This window comes from Anolis sagrei, chromosome 7 (genome assembly GCF_037176765.1).
Source record: "Anolis sagrei isolate rAnoSag1 chromosome 7, rAnoSag1.mat, whole genome shotgun sequence".
Classification (NCBI taxonomy): domain Eukaryota; kingdom Metazoa; phylum Chordata; class Lepidosauria; order Squamata; family Dactyloidae; genus Anolis; species Anolis sagrei.
The window spans coordinates 32,231,061-32,243,112 of record NC_090027.1 but is presented as its reverse complement, the minus strand read 5'-3'; positions in this window follow the sequence as shown (position 1 = coordinate 32,243,112).

Below are 12,052 nucleotides of genomic sequence, written 5' to 3'. Positions count from 1 at the left end.
AGCGAATCACCTCCCAACAAAAGATTCCCCCAGGTAGTAAGAAGTCAAACCTTGAAACTGCCAGGCCATCAAATGCTAATCAAGGTAACCAGTTGAAACATTCACACTTACCTCCAACAGACAAGAGTTCTTTCTCCCACCCTGGACATTTCACAGATATATAAACCCAATTTTCCTAGTTTCCAGCAGACCTCACAACCTCTGAGGATGCCAGCCATAGATGCAGGCGAAATGTCAGGAGAGAATGCTTCTGAAATACGGCCTTACATCCCAGAAAACTCACAACATCCCCGAGGATGATTTGCAAAACCATGTGAGTTTTAGTTCCAATCAGGGCCCAAACCAAAAACATGGCAGTGGTACCTGTTATCGTTGGCTTCTTTCTCACACAAATACTCTCAGCACAAGAGAGTCTATTAGGAAACTGTTGCAAGGAAATGTGGCCAAACAAATTCCTTTCACTGCTTTGTTCTTCTCCCTCTGCTGCTGGACAGCAGTGTCCTGGAAGGGTGAAAATTCCCCCCACGAAAAGATCTTAATGGGTCACCTTCAAGCAAACTAAAAGGGGGCAGGACTAACACATTTTTGCCGCCAGTGGACATGATTGCAATTTTCTGCCCGTGAAGCAAAATAATTACTTTACAAGAGAGATGCTTATGTGAACATGGCTGCTGCAACATGGTTCTGGTTTGAGTTTGTGTGTGTAGGAGAAAAAGAACGCAGAGTAAGAAGAAGCAGAGTGCTACAGACCTCCTTTTATGAACGACATCTAGATCCTAATAACTCTGCAAAGAAGCCCTTGCATCTCAAAATGAGGCAGTACAGGAAAATCAATGTTGATTATTGGATGAGAAATTGCATGTAGGAAGCTTCAAATCTCTCCATTAGGAAAAAAAATGAGACTCTGGTGATGCAATGGGTTAAATCCTTGTGCTGGCAGGACTCCTGTCCGACAGGTCAGCGGTTTGAATCCGAGGAGAGTGGGTTGAGCTCCCTCTGTCAGCTCCAGTTCCCACGCAGGGACATGAGAGAAGCCACCCACAAGGATGGTAAAACATCAAAAACATTCTGGCGTCCCCGGGCCACATCCTTGCAGACGGCCAATTCTCTCACACCAGAAGCGACTTGCAGTTTCTCAAGTCGCTCCTGACATGAAAAAAAAAATCATCAAATTTGCAGATGGGACTACATTGGGAGGTATAGCTAATACTCCAGAAGACAGGAGCAGAATTCAAAGTTATCTTAACAGATTAGAGAAATGGGCCAAAACCAACAAAATGAAGTTCAACAACGGCAAATGCAAGATACTCCACTTAGGCAGAAAAAAATTGAAATGCAAAGAAACAGAATGGGGGACAATGCCTGGCTCGAGAGCAGTATGTGTGAAAAAGAACTTGGAGTCCTCATGGACAACAAGTTAAACATGAGCCGACAATGTGATGGCAAAAAAAGCCAATGGGATTTTGGCTTGCATAAATAGGAGTATAGTGTCTAGATCCAGGGAAGTCATGCTACCCTCTGTTCTGCCTTGGTTAGACCACACCTGGAATATTGTGTCCAATTCTGGGCACCACAATTGAAGGGAGAGGTGACAAGCTGGAATGTGTCCAGAGGAGGGCAAATAAAATGATTAAGGGTCTGGAGAATAAACCCTTTCAGGAGTGTCTTAAAGAGTTGGGCATGTTTAGCCTGAAGAAGAGAAAGCTGAGTGAAGACATGATGAGAGGGAAAGTCATAAGATGAGAGGGATGAGACATTAAGATGAGAGGGAAAGTCATAGGGAGGAGGGAGCAAGCTTGTTTTCTGCTGCCCTGGAGATTAGAATTTGGAACAATGGCTTCAAACTACAAGAAAGGAGATTCCATCTGAACATTAGGAATAACTTTCTGACTGTGAGAGCTGTTCAGCAGTGGAACTCTCTGTCTGTAAGTGTGATGGAGGCTCTTTCTTTGGAGGTTTTTAAAGAGAGGATGGATGACCATCTGCTGAGAGTGCTTTGAATGCAATTTTCCTGCATCTTGGCAGGGGGTTGGAGAGGATGGCTCATGAGGTCTCTTTCAACTTTTGGAAGAGTCTATGATTTTGTTTGTTCTAATGGGTGGGATGGGGGTGGGGGGGGGGGGAGAATAGCAATGGTTCTGGCCCAACTTACCTATCCAAACGTGTCTCCCCTTATGAACCTTCCAGAAATTTAAGATCATCTGGGGAAGCCCTGCTCTCAATCCCACCTGCCTCACAGGCGTGCTTAGTGGGGACGAGGGACAGGGCCTTCTCAGTGGTGGCCCCTAGGCTGTGGAATTCCCTTCCTGGGGATATTAGATTGGCTCCCTCCTGACCTTTAGGAAAAGAGTAAAAACCTTTCTCTTCAGGCAAGCTTTTGAAACCTCATTGTAACCAGATAAATTCAGTATTGTGACCGAATATGGAATGGCTTAATGATGCAAATGGACATGGATTTAAACCCAGAAGTCATTGATGTTTATAATTTTAAATTGTATTTATATGAATTTTATTATGTGATTTAACATGTTTTAAATGATGTATTTATGTGTATTCAGCATCCAATTGTTGCCAGTCTGTACGCCACCCTGAGTCGCCTTCAGGCTGAAAAGGGTGGGATAAAAGTGTGGTAAATAAATAAATACTGCGAACAGTTAGTAAAGCTGTGTTTTCCTGGACTTTTCTGTTAAAGCAACATGAATTGGCTTGCTTCCTGTTCCCTGGTCAACATCTCTTCCAAGCTTGCATTCCATAGAAAATATGGTCAGGTGGATTAATTGTTCTTGCCCTGTGAGACACCAGTGGGTTTAGGGAGTGATTTTTTTTTGTTGTGTCAGGAGCAACTGCTCCTGTTGTGAGAGAATTGGCCGTCTGCAAGGACATTGCCCAGGGGACGCCCGGATGATTTTTGATGTTTTTTATCATCCTTGTGGGAGGCTTCTCTCATGTCCCCGCATGAGGAGCTGGAGCTGATAGAGGGAGCTCATCCGCCTCTCCCCGGATTCGAACATGCGACCTGTCGGTGTTCAGTCCTGCCGGCACAGTGCTTTAACCCACTGCGCCACCAGGGACTCCACCGGGGGGAGTGATGACTTTCTGAAATATTTCTCTTATTGTCACAAGCACTGGTTGATATGAAATGAAAAATAGCAACCATTGTTTATGAACTCTGTAAAACATCCCTGGTAATGCAGTGGGTTAAACCGCTGAGCTGCTGAACTTGCTTACCAAAAGGTTGCAGGTTCGAATCCAGGGAGCAGCATGAGCTCCCGCTGTTAGGCCCAGTTTCTGCCAACCTGGCAGGTCAAAAACATCCAAATGTGAGTAGATCAATAGGGACCATTCTGGCAGGAAAGTAATGGCACTTCCTGAAATCATGCTGACCACATGACCTTGGAGGTGTCTATGGATAATGCCGGCTTAGAAATGGAGATGAGCACCAACCCCCCAGCGTCAGACATGACTGAACTTAATGTCAGGGGAAAACCTTTATCTTTACCTAAAATTCAATATGATCCTTGTATCCAGGATGAATACATTCCTGGACTTTGTGTGAATACACAAAACTGTGGGAAATAATGAACCCTATTGAAATAAAGAACTTCAAACCAAAGAATACCTTCAAATGCTGAAGGACCTAGGAAATGCTTAGAGAGAACACATGGATAAGTGAAACTGTGGCTATGAAATCCTCTCCTGAGGAGGCATGGATGTAAAAAAGGTAGGAGAGAAGTAATGAGGCCATGGTTGTATGGTTTAATCTTCTCGTTGCTGATATTTCTGGCTTTCTCCAAGTTAAGACAAATCTGTTGGCTTCTCCCTGGCTTTGTGCGGTTAGATAACCTGCTAAGTATTCCACTATCTACCCAGTTCAATTTAGAGTCTACGGCGAATGCTGAAATACTTGCTGCTCTCAGCAGAAACCGATGAGCTGAATGCCGTACCGATTAACTTTGGGAGATTTGTTTTCTGACTATTTCCCCTGACTTCTGGAATTCAGAGTTTTGGAAAGGAGCCGGTGAATACTCTGCAAGACCACTTTCCTTTTTCTACACCCAGATCACATTTGAACCTGAATTTCGTAGAATTGTGTGTGAGTGCTCTTTTCGTTGCATGCATACAAACATAATCACCTGAACCATTTTCTTCCCCGTCCCTAGCCTGACCTTTCTGTCCTTGTCTATAAAGGAAATCTGTAGAGCATCATTAAAAGAGTTGCCTGGAAACTCAAGGTAGTTTTAAACTGCAGTAACTCTGTACAAAAAGAGAATAAAATGAATAAAGACATAGAGTTCATGGACTTCTATAACATCTATTTATGTAATCAAATGTGTGTGCCATTCGATATAAGAAATATCTGAGCAATGGACCGTACGGAATCAATGCAATCCCCCAAAATAGATTAGAACACTATCAACACTATCCGTCTTAAAAACGATGATAGAAAACTACAGCTGGACCAGAGATCACAAATAGGTTGCTGGGAGAGAAATGTTTCCAGCAAGAATGGGAAGTCAACCGTAATAGATTTTTGGCAGAGATTCTACATCACCATCTATGTTACATAACTTTATGAAGCCTAAGCTACATTGCAAAGGCACAATGCAACACTGTTAGGGAATTGTGCAAATGCCAATCATAATACTAGGAGAATCCAGTCATGTCCAACTCTGGGGGTTGGTGCTCATCTCCATTTCTAAGCCAAAGAGCCAGTGTTGTCCATAGACACCTCCAAGGGCATGACTGCATGGAGTGATATTACCTTCCTGCCGGAGCGGTACCAAATGATCTACTCACATTTGCATGTTTTAGAACTGCTAGGTTGACAGAAGCCGGGGCTAACAGCGGGAGCTCACACCGCTCCCCAGATTCAAACCTGCGACCTTTTAGTCAGCAAGTTCAGCAGCTCAGCGCTGTAACCCACTGCGCCACCAGGGGCTCCAATGGGCATGGCTGATATACATTGGGTATTTCTGATATGCATTGGGCATTTCAGATGAACTATTGTGTTCTGGCACTTCTTCATGAGTTTCCAGATGTGCATTGGGTGGTGTCCAGATACACATTTATGCACATTGGGCATCTGTCTTTCCCCCATTGCAAAAGGGATCCCCATATATACTAAAATCACAAGTGATTATGGATGTTGCAGAACTGTTTACAAAGACATGCACTGCAATCTCAGCCATTACTTAGTAGAAAGTTTTGTAAACTTGGAGAAGCCAAATTTAGGTTAGGATCTTGGATTGGGAAAGTATAAAGCACTGTTATTATTATTTATTTATTATTTACTTTATTTGTAGACTGATCTTCTCAGCCCTTAGGCGACTCAGAGCGGTTAACAACAGTTTCAATATACACAATACAAAATCATTGGACATTTAAAAGCAATAGCATAACAATTAATTAAACATCAAACATCAATATATTAATATAACAAATCCATCAGGTCTCATCAATAGAATCAGAATCCAGACTCATTATCCATTATTCCATGTTCCGATAATCGATTACACTGCCTAGTCGAATGCCTGTTCAAATAGCCACTTTCCTCTGGAATGCCATTTTCCTCTGGAATGCCAATAGGGAGGGGGTTGATCTGATATCTGCAGGAAGGACGAGGGGCCACCATTGAGAAGGCCCTGTCTCTCGTCCCCGTCAGGCGTGCTTGTGAAGCTGGCGGGACCGAGAGCAGGGCCTCCCCAGATGATCTTAATGTCCTAGCTGGTTCATAGGAGGAGATGCGTACGGACAGGTAGGTCGGCCCAGAACCGTTTAGGGCTTTAAAGGCTAAAGCCAGCACTTTGAATTGTGCCTGGTAGCAAATTGGCAGCCAGTGGAGCTGGCGCAACAGAGGAGTTGTGTGCTCCCTGAGTGCCGCTCCTGTTAACATCCTGGCTGCTGATCGTTGGACCATTTGAAGCCATTTGAAGCTTCCGATCAGTCTTCAGAGGCAACCCCACGTAGAGAGCGTTGCAGTAGTCTATACGGGATGTGACCAGAGCATGGACTACCATGGCCAAGTCAGACTTCTCAAGGTACAGGCGCAGCTGGCGCACAAGTTTTAACTGTGTAAATGCTCCCCTGGTCACAGCTGAAACCTGGGGTTCCAGGCTCAGCAATGAGTCCAAGATCACAGAATAAGTACATTTCCCTTCTCTCCCTGTTTACATATGGATTAGATGCCAGGGTGTTCTCCAATGGCTATTTGGTGGGCAAAGGAAGAATGGGTGGTCAGGCAGCAGATGGCCTCCTCCTCCTCCTCCTCCTTTAGAAGACAACATTGTCCTTTGTATCTCTGGAGGACTCCCGGAAAGTCTAGAAGGGCACGTGCTTCTTCCTGTAGCCAGCTTAGCATCCCAACACAAGGTAGAACTTCATTTCGCGACACAGTAATTTGGTTTTACTAACAAGCCAAAACTTAAACCAATCTCTTATAAAAGACAACAGACATATACATAAATTGTAATAATGAATTGTACGTGGACTCAATATATCTCATGAAAACCTTTCATTTGTATTTTTCAAAATATATTATTTGTTGCTTATTTAGAATCATAGAATCATAGAGTTGGAAGAGACCTCATGGGCCATCCAGTCCAACTCCCTGCCAAGAAGTAGGAAAATTGCATTCAAAGCACCCCCGACAGATGGCCATCTAGCCTCTGTTTAAAGGCTTTCAAAGAAGGAGCCTCCACCACACTCTGGGGCAGAGAGTTCCACTGCTGAACACCTCTCACAGTCAGGAAGTTCTTCCTTATGCTTAGATGGAATCTCCTTTCTTGTAGTTTGAAGCCATTGCTCCACATCCTAGTCTCCAGAGCAGCAGAAAACAAGCTTGCTCCCTCCTCCCTGTGACTTCTTCAGGCTAAACATGCCCAGCTCTTTAAGCCGCTCCTCATAGGACTTGTTCTCTAGACCCTTGATAATTTTAGTCGCCCTCCTCTGGACACATTCCAGCTTGTCAATATCTCTCTTCAATTATGGTGCCCAGAATTGGGCACAATATTCCAGGTGTGGTCTAACCAAGGCAGAATAGAGGGGTAGCATGACTTCCCTGGATCTAGACACTATACTCATATTGATGTAGGCCAAAATCCCATTTCACATAGACTCAGAGTTTTCTCATTATGTTCCTGTGGTACACCTGCTCACTGCAACTGGCGCACGAACATGTCACGATACACATTTTGGAATACTCTGGTCTATAGGAATAGGATTGGCAGTGTGGGATTGTTACAGGCCCCATTGTTTCAAGGCTTTGGAATAGCTCCTTATCATGTCATTAAGGATTCTGCATGGAGTACCAATCACAGCTGGTACTTAATGTATAATGCTTAATGACATGACAAGTTGTCATTCAAACACGCACACATAATAAATGAGAATATATTTTCCTGTTTGGAAATTAAGACATAAATCTTATATTAAGGATGGTTCCTAGATCTAGGTGAAATGGAGACAGGAGGGGAGCTCCTATGCAATGCAGTGGTTTGAGCATTAGACTATGATTCTGGAGAATTTGAAGAGGCACAAATGGAGGACAAAAGAGAGAAATGTGCCAAGAGGAAAGCCCATCAAGCCAACCCCGACTAGGAACGTCTTCCACCTGTAAACCAATGCCCTCACTGCGGGAGAAGATGCAGGTCAAGAATAGGGCTCCACAGTGACCTACAGACCCACCGCCAGTACACCGATCTTGAAAGACAATCCTACCCAGACAATCACCTAAGTAAGTAATGACTCTGGAGACGAGAGTTTGTAATTCCAGTCAAGCATAGAAACCAATTGGGGGAGAGCTTGGACAAATAACATTATCTCAGCCTGAAAGTGAGGTAACCTCCCTCTGAACATCCCAATTGACTGGTTGCTCTGACACGACAAATAAATAAATAAATCCCATGATAGCTTCCCCTTAGGATCATCATAAGTCAGAAATGGGCTCTACAGGCCAATGTACACTCCACCTCAGACAACAGAAGAGCTGCAAGACCAAGACAAGCCACGAGAGTCAAGACAAAGATCCACCCAGAGGAAAAGTGTTCTTGCCATACATCAAGGGAACCACTGACCGCATAGGGAAGCTGATGAGGAAACACAATATACAAACCATCTACAGACCCACCAAGAAAATCCAACTGATGCTACGTTCAGCAAAGGATCCTCTCACCTCTGCAGGAGTCTACCGTATACCATGCAGCTGTGGACAAGTCTACATAGGGACCACCAAACGCAGTGAGGCCCAAACACGAATCAAGAAACATGAAAGGCATTGCAGACTACTTCAACCAGAGAAATCAACCAGAGAAGTCAGCCATAGCAGAGCACCTGAGGAACCAACCTGGACACAGCATATTATTTGAGAACACAGAAATGCTGGACCACTCTCACAACCACCATGTCAGACTACACAGAGAAGCCACTGAAATACACAAGCATGTGGACAATTTCAACAGAAAGGAGGAAACCATGAAAATGAACAAAATCTGGCTACCAGTATTAAAAAACTCTAAAATTACAACAGCAAAACAACAGAGAGTAAACAACCAGGCACATCTAATCACCTCTCAACAAAAGATTTCCCCTGGCACTGCCAAGCCATCAAATGCTAATTAAGGTGGTCAGTTGAAACATTCACACCTAGCTCCAGCAGACAAGAGTCCTTTGCCCCACCCGGGTCATTCCACAGATATATAAACCCATTTTCCTACTTCCAACAGACCTCACTAACTCTGAGGATGCTTGCCATAGATGCAGGTGAAACGTCAGGAGAAAATGCCTCTAGAACATGGCCAAAAACCTACAACAACCCAGACTTAAAGGTACATAGCAAATAACCACCAACTCTTCATAAGTTTGAAGGTCACAGCTTCCTTCTAGAAGGTGAATTCAGGATGGAGAGGGACCCTGGAACAGCTACAACTGAGAGGGAAGTGAAAGGCACCTAAGTAGACCACCAAGACTCCAGGAGATTCTTTGGAACTGAACCAAACATCATTCCTTGGAAATTGTAGCAAGCGGTTGCTTTCCTGACTGAGATTTGCATGCAACCCTTTATTTTTGCAAAGTGTTAATTCCTGAAAAACTAGAGAATTGTAACCCTTGTCTCCTGCCCTGAAACTACAAGGTTGGGAACTCTGAGCTGGACTTGAAAGCTGGCACTGCTACTAGGGAATGAGTTTCGGATCCTATTTGAGGGCGCAGGAAAGGGGAGAATTCTAGGAGCTGTATGTGAGTTTTCTAAGTTCTGCTCTGTGTGTGCCAAATTATTTTCCTAGCGCTGAAGTAGAGAAACCCTCTGTGGCCAGAACCAACATGAACATTTGCAGTCCTCAGGGAAGGGAGTGAATCCCTCCTCACTAAACCCAGAGGGGAATGAATATGAAACTTTCAACTTATGCCAAAGACCTTTCAGTCCTGTTGGATTGTTTAGTCCCATTTTGGTATCAGAATGGTAGATATAGGTTGATGGCAAGAAAGTCCTCTGTTTCTTCCTCTCTTAATCTCTCTCACACACAGCAGCATGCGGTTTTTTTAAAAGGAATATAAATAAAACTGTGACAAAACCCTTAAAACATCAAATGAGTGTTAAAAATAAGGGTGAGAGCAAAGTGAGATTCTGTCTCGCCTGCCTGTTTTGTTGTAGTTCCCCTCTGGATTTGTTGTCTGCTTGGGGAGGGGTGCTGGGAATGGAACGGGACTGGCTTTTTTTTCCTTTACAGATGTATGAAGGATGCTTCATATGGTAATCACCCCTCCTGAGAGTCCCCAAGCACAGCAGACATGAAAGGCCTGCCCCCGGCACTTCTGATTATACAGCCCCTAATTGTCTCCCATGTCTACGCAAAGCGTAAATACCGAAAGATGGAAAAGGAGCTGGTTGCTGTTTGTTGAGCAGAGTACAACTTTTAAGAACAAGCTACTATTCCCTGGAAGGGTGAGATGGAAGAAGATGAGGAGGGAGGGAATCATAAAGAAATAAAAATAGACCTTCCATCTGAAATTTCAAGGGTGAGAATCTTGTGGTTCTCCAGATGGTACCGGACTTCAACAACTGCAGTCAGCAAAGTCAGTACTGAGGGTTGATGGGGAGTGCAGTCCAGGGACATCTGGACGATAAACAGACCACCATGTCCTGTGAGGAGCATGGTAATAGTGTGGATAAAGTTTAGTTTGGAGAAAACAGAGCTAACCATAGACTATAGAAAAGTCATGGGAGCCATAGTGGTTTGAGCATTGGACTACTGCTATGGAGACCAAAGCTCAAATCGCCGCTCAGCCATGGAAACCTACTGGATGACCTTGGCCAAGACATATTTCTTGGCCATAGAGGAATAGAATCATAGAGTTGGAAGAGACCTCATGGGCCATCCAGCCCAACTCCCTGCCAAGAAGCAGGAAAATTGCATCCAAAACACCCCTGACAGATGGCCACCCAGCCTCTGTTTAAAAGCTTCCAAAGAAGGAGACTCTACCACACTCTGGGGCAGAGAGTTCAACTGCTTAACAGTTCTCACAGCCAGGAAGTTCTTCCTAATGTTTAGATGGAATCTCCTTTCTTGTAGTTTGAAGCCATTGTTCTGCGTCCTAGTCTCCAAGGAAGCAGAAAACAAGCTTGCTCCCTCCTCCCTATGACTTCCTCTCACATATTTATACATGGCTATCACGTCTCCTCTCAGACTTCTCTTCTTCAGGCTAAACATGCCCAGCTCTTTAAGCCGCTTGTTCTCCAGACCCTTGGTCATTTTTGTCGCCCTCCTCCATCTTGTCAATATTTCTCTTCAATTGTGGTGCCCATAATTGGACACAATATTCCAGGTGTGGTCGAACCAAAGCAGAATAGAGGGGTAACATGACTTCTCAGGATCTAGACGCTATGCTCCTATTTATGCGGCCAAAATCCCACTGACTTTTTTTTCCCACCGTATCATATTGTTGCTCATGTTTAACTTGTTGTCCACGAGGACTCCAAGATCTTTTCCCAACCTTTGTACTGCTCTCGAGCCACGTGTCCCCAAGGAAGGCAAAGATAAAGGCAACCTCTCTCTGAACAAATCTTACCAGGGAAAACCTATCTTAAGGTCATCAGCAACAACAAATATTACACAGTAATATGTTTCTGTTCTTCCATTGCTTAGGAATGTAAAATGAGTTTTCTCTACTCATGACATGGTGATGACATACCCATAGTCTAATGGTTCAGAACTGTGTGAACAAAATATTGGTCTAGATTCCTCCAGACACACCCAACCTAAACTATTATTTATTTTCTTATATTCTTAAAGCTGAGTGTCTTTTGAGGAAAATAATCAGAGCAGGAGAGGGAATTGAGTTTCCTGGGAGACAGCTTGGCTGACCAGATATGCTCCACAATGCACACGTCATACCTCTGATAGTCCTCTTCACACCTTTTTTTTTTTTGAAATTGAAATTTCAGAAATTGAGAACACAGAGAATTGGTCTAGTTTATTAGTTTTGAAAAATCAATTCAAAATCTCTTTTGTACTAGAACTCAGCCGTTATGTGCTTTTCTCCAACATCCCCATCCAGTTTTTGGAAAGTTATGAACCAACAATCCTTCATGTGTAACTATTTATGGAGTGCTACACCAGAGGACTGATGTTATATACTTAAGATTTAGAAGTGTTGGCTAGTATTCTACATTAGCTAGTTACATAGCATCCTTAACTCAGCAACTACTCAGGCTTATCCACTCCAAACCTGATGAAAACACCAACCTACTTTATCTACATCTATTCAGTCAGGGATCAGAGTGTGTATGAATAGCATTTCTGTCAAGTTTGGGGAGATCAGCTAGAAGTTACTTAGCTATGTATATTTAACCAAGGAGATCACATAGACTACTGGCTTGTTTGCTTACTTGAATGATAACCTCCATATTGTCTTATGGAGCATGGTCAGTAGCCTTGTCTGCTAGAGAACTCTGGGAACCAGTCTAAAAAGCCAACAATCCATGTTTGGAATCCACAGTACCTTCCTATATTACAGGATGCATTACAGAAACTGAACTAGGCTTGAAAATTAATTGGTT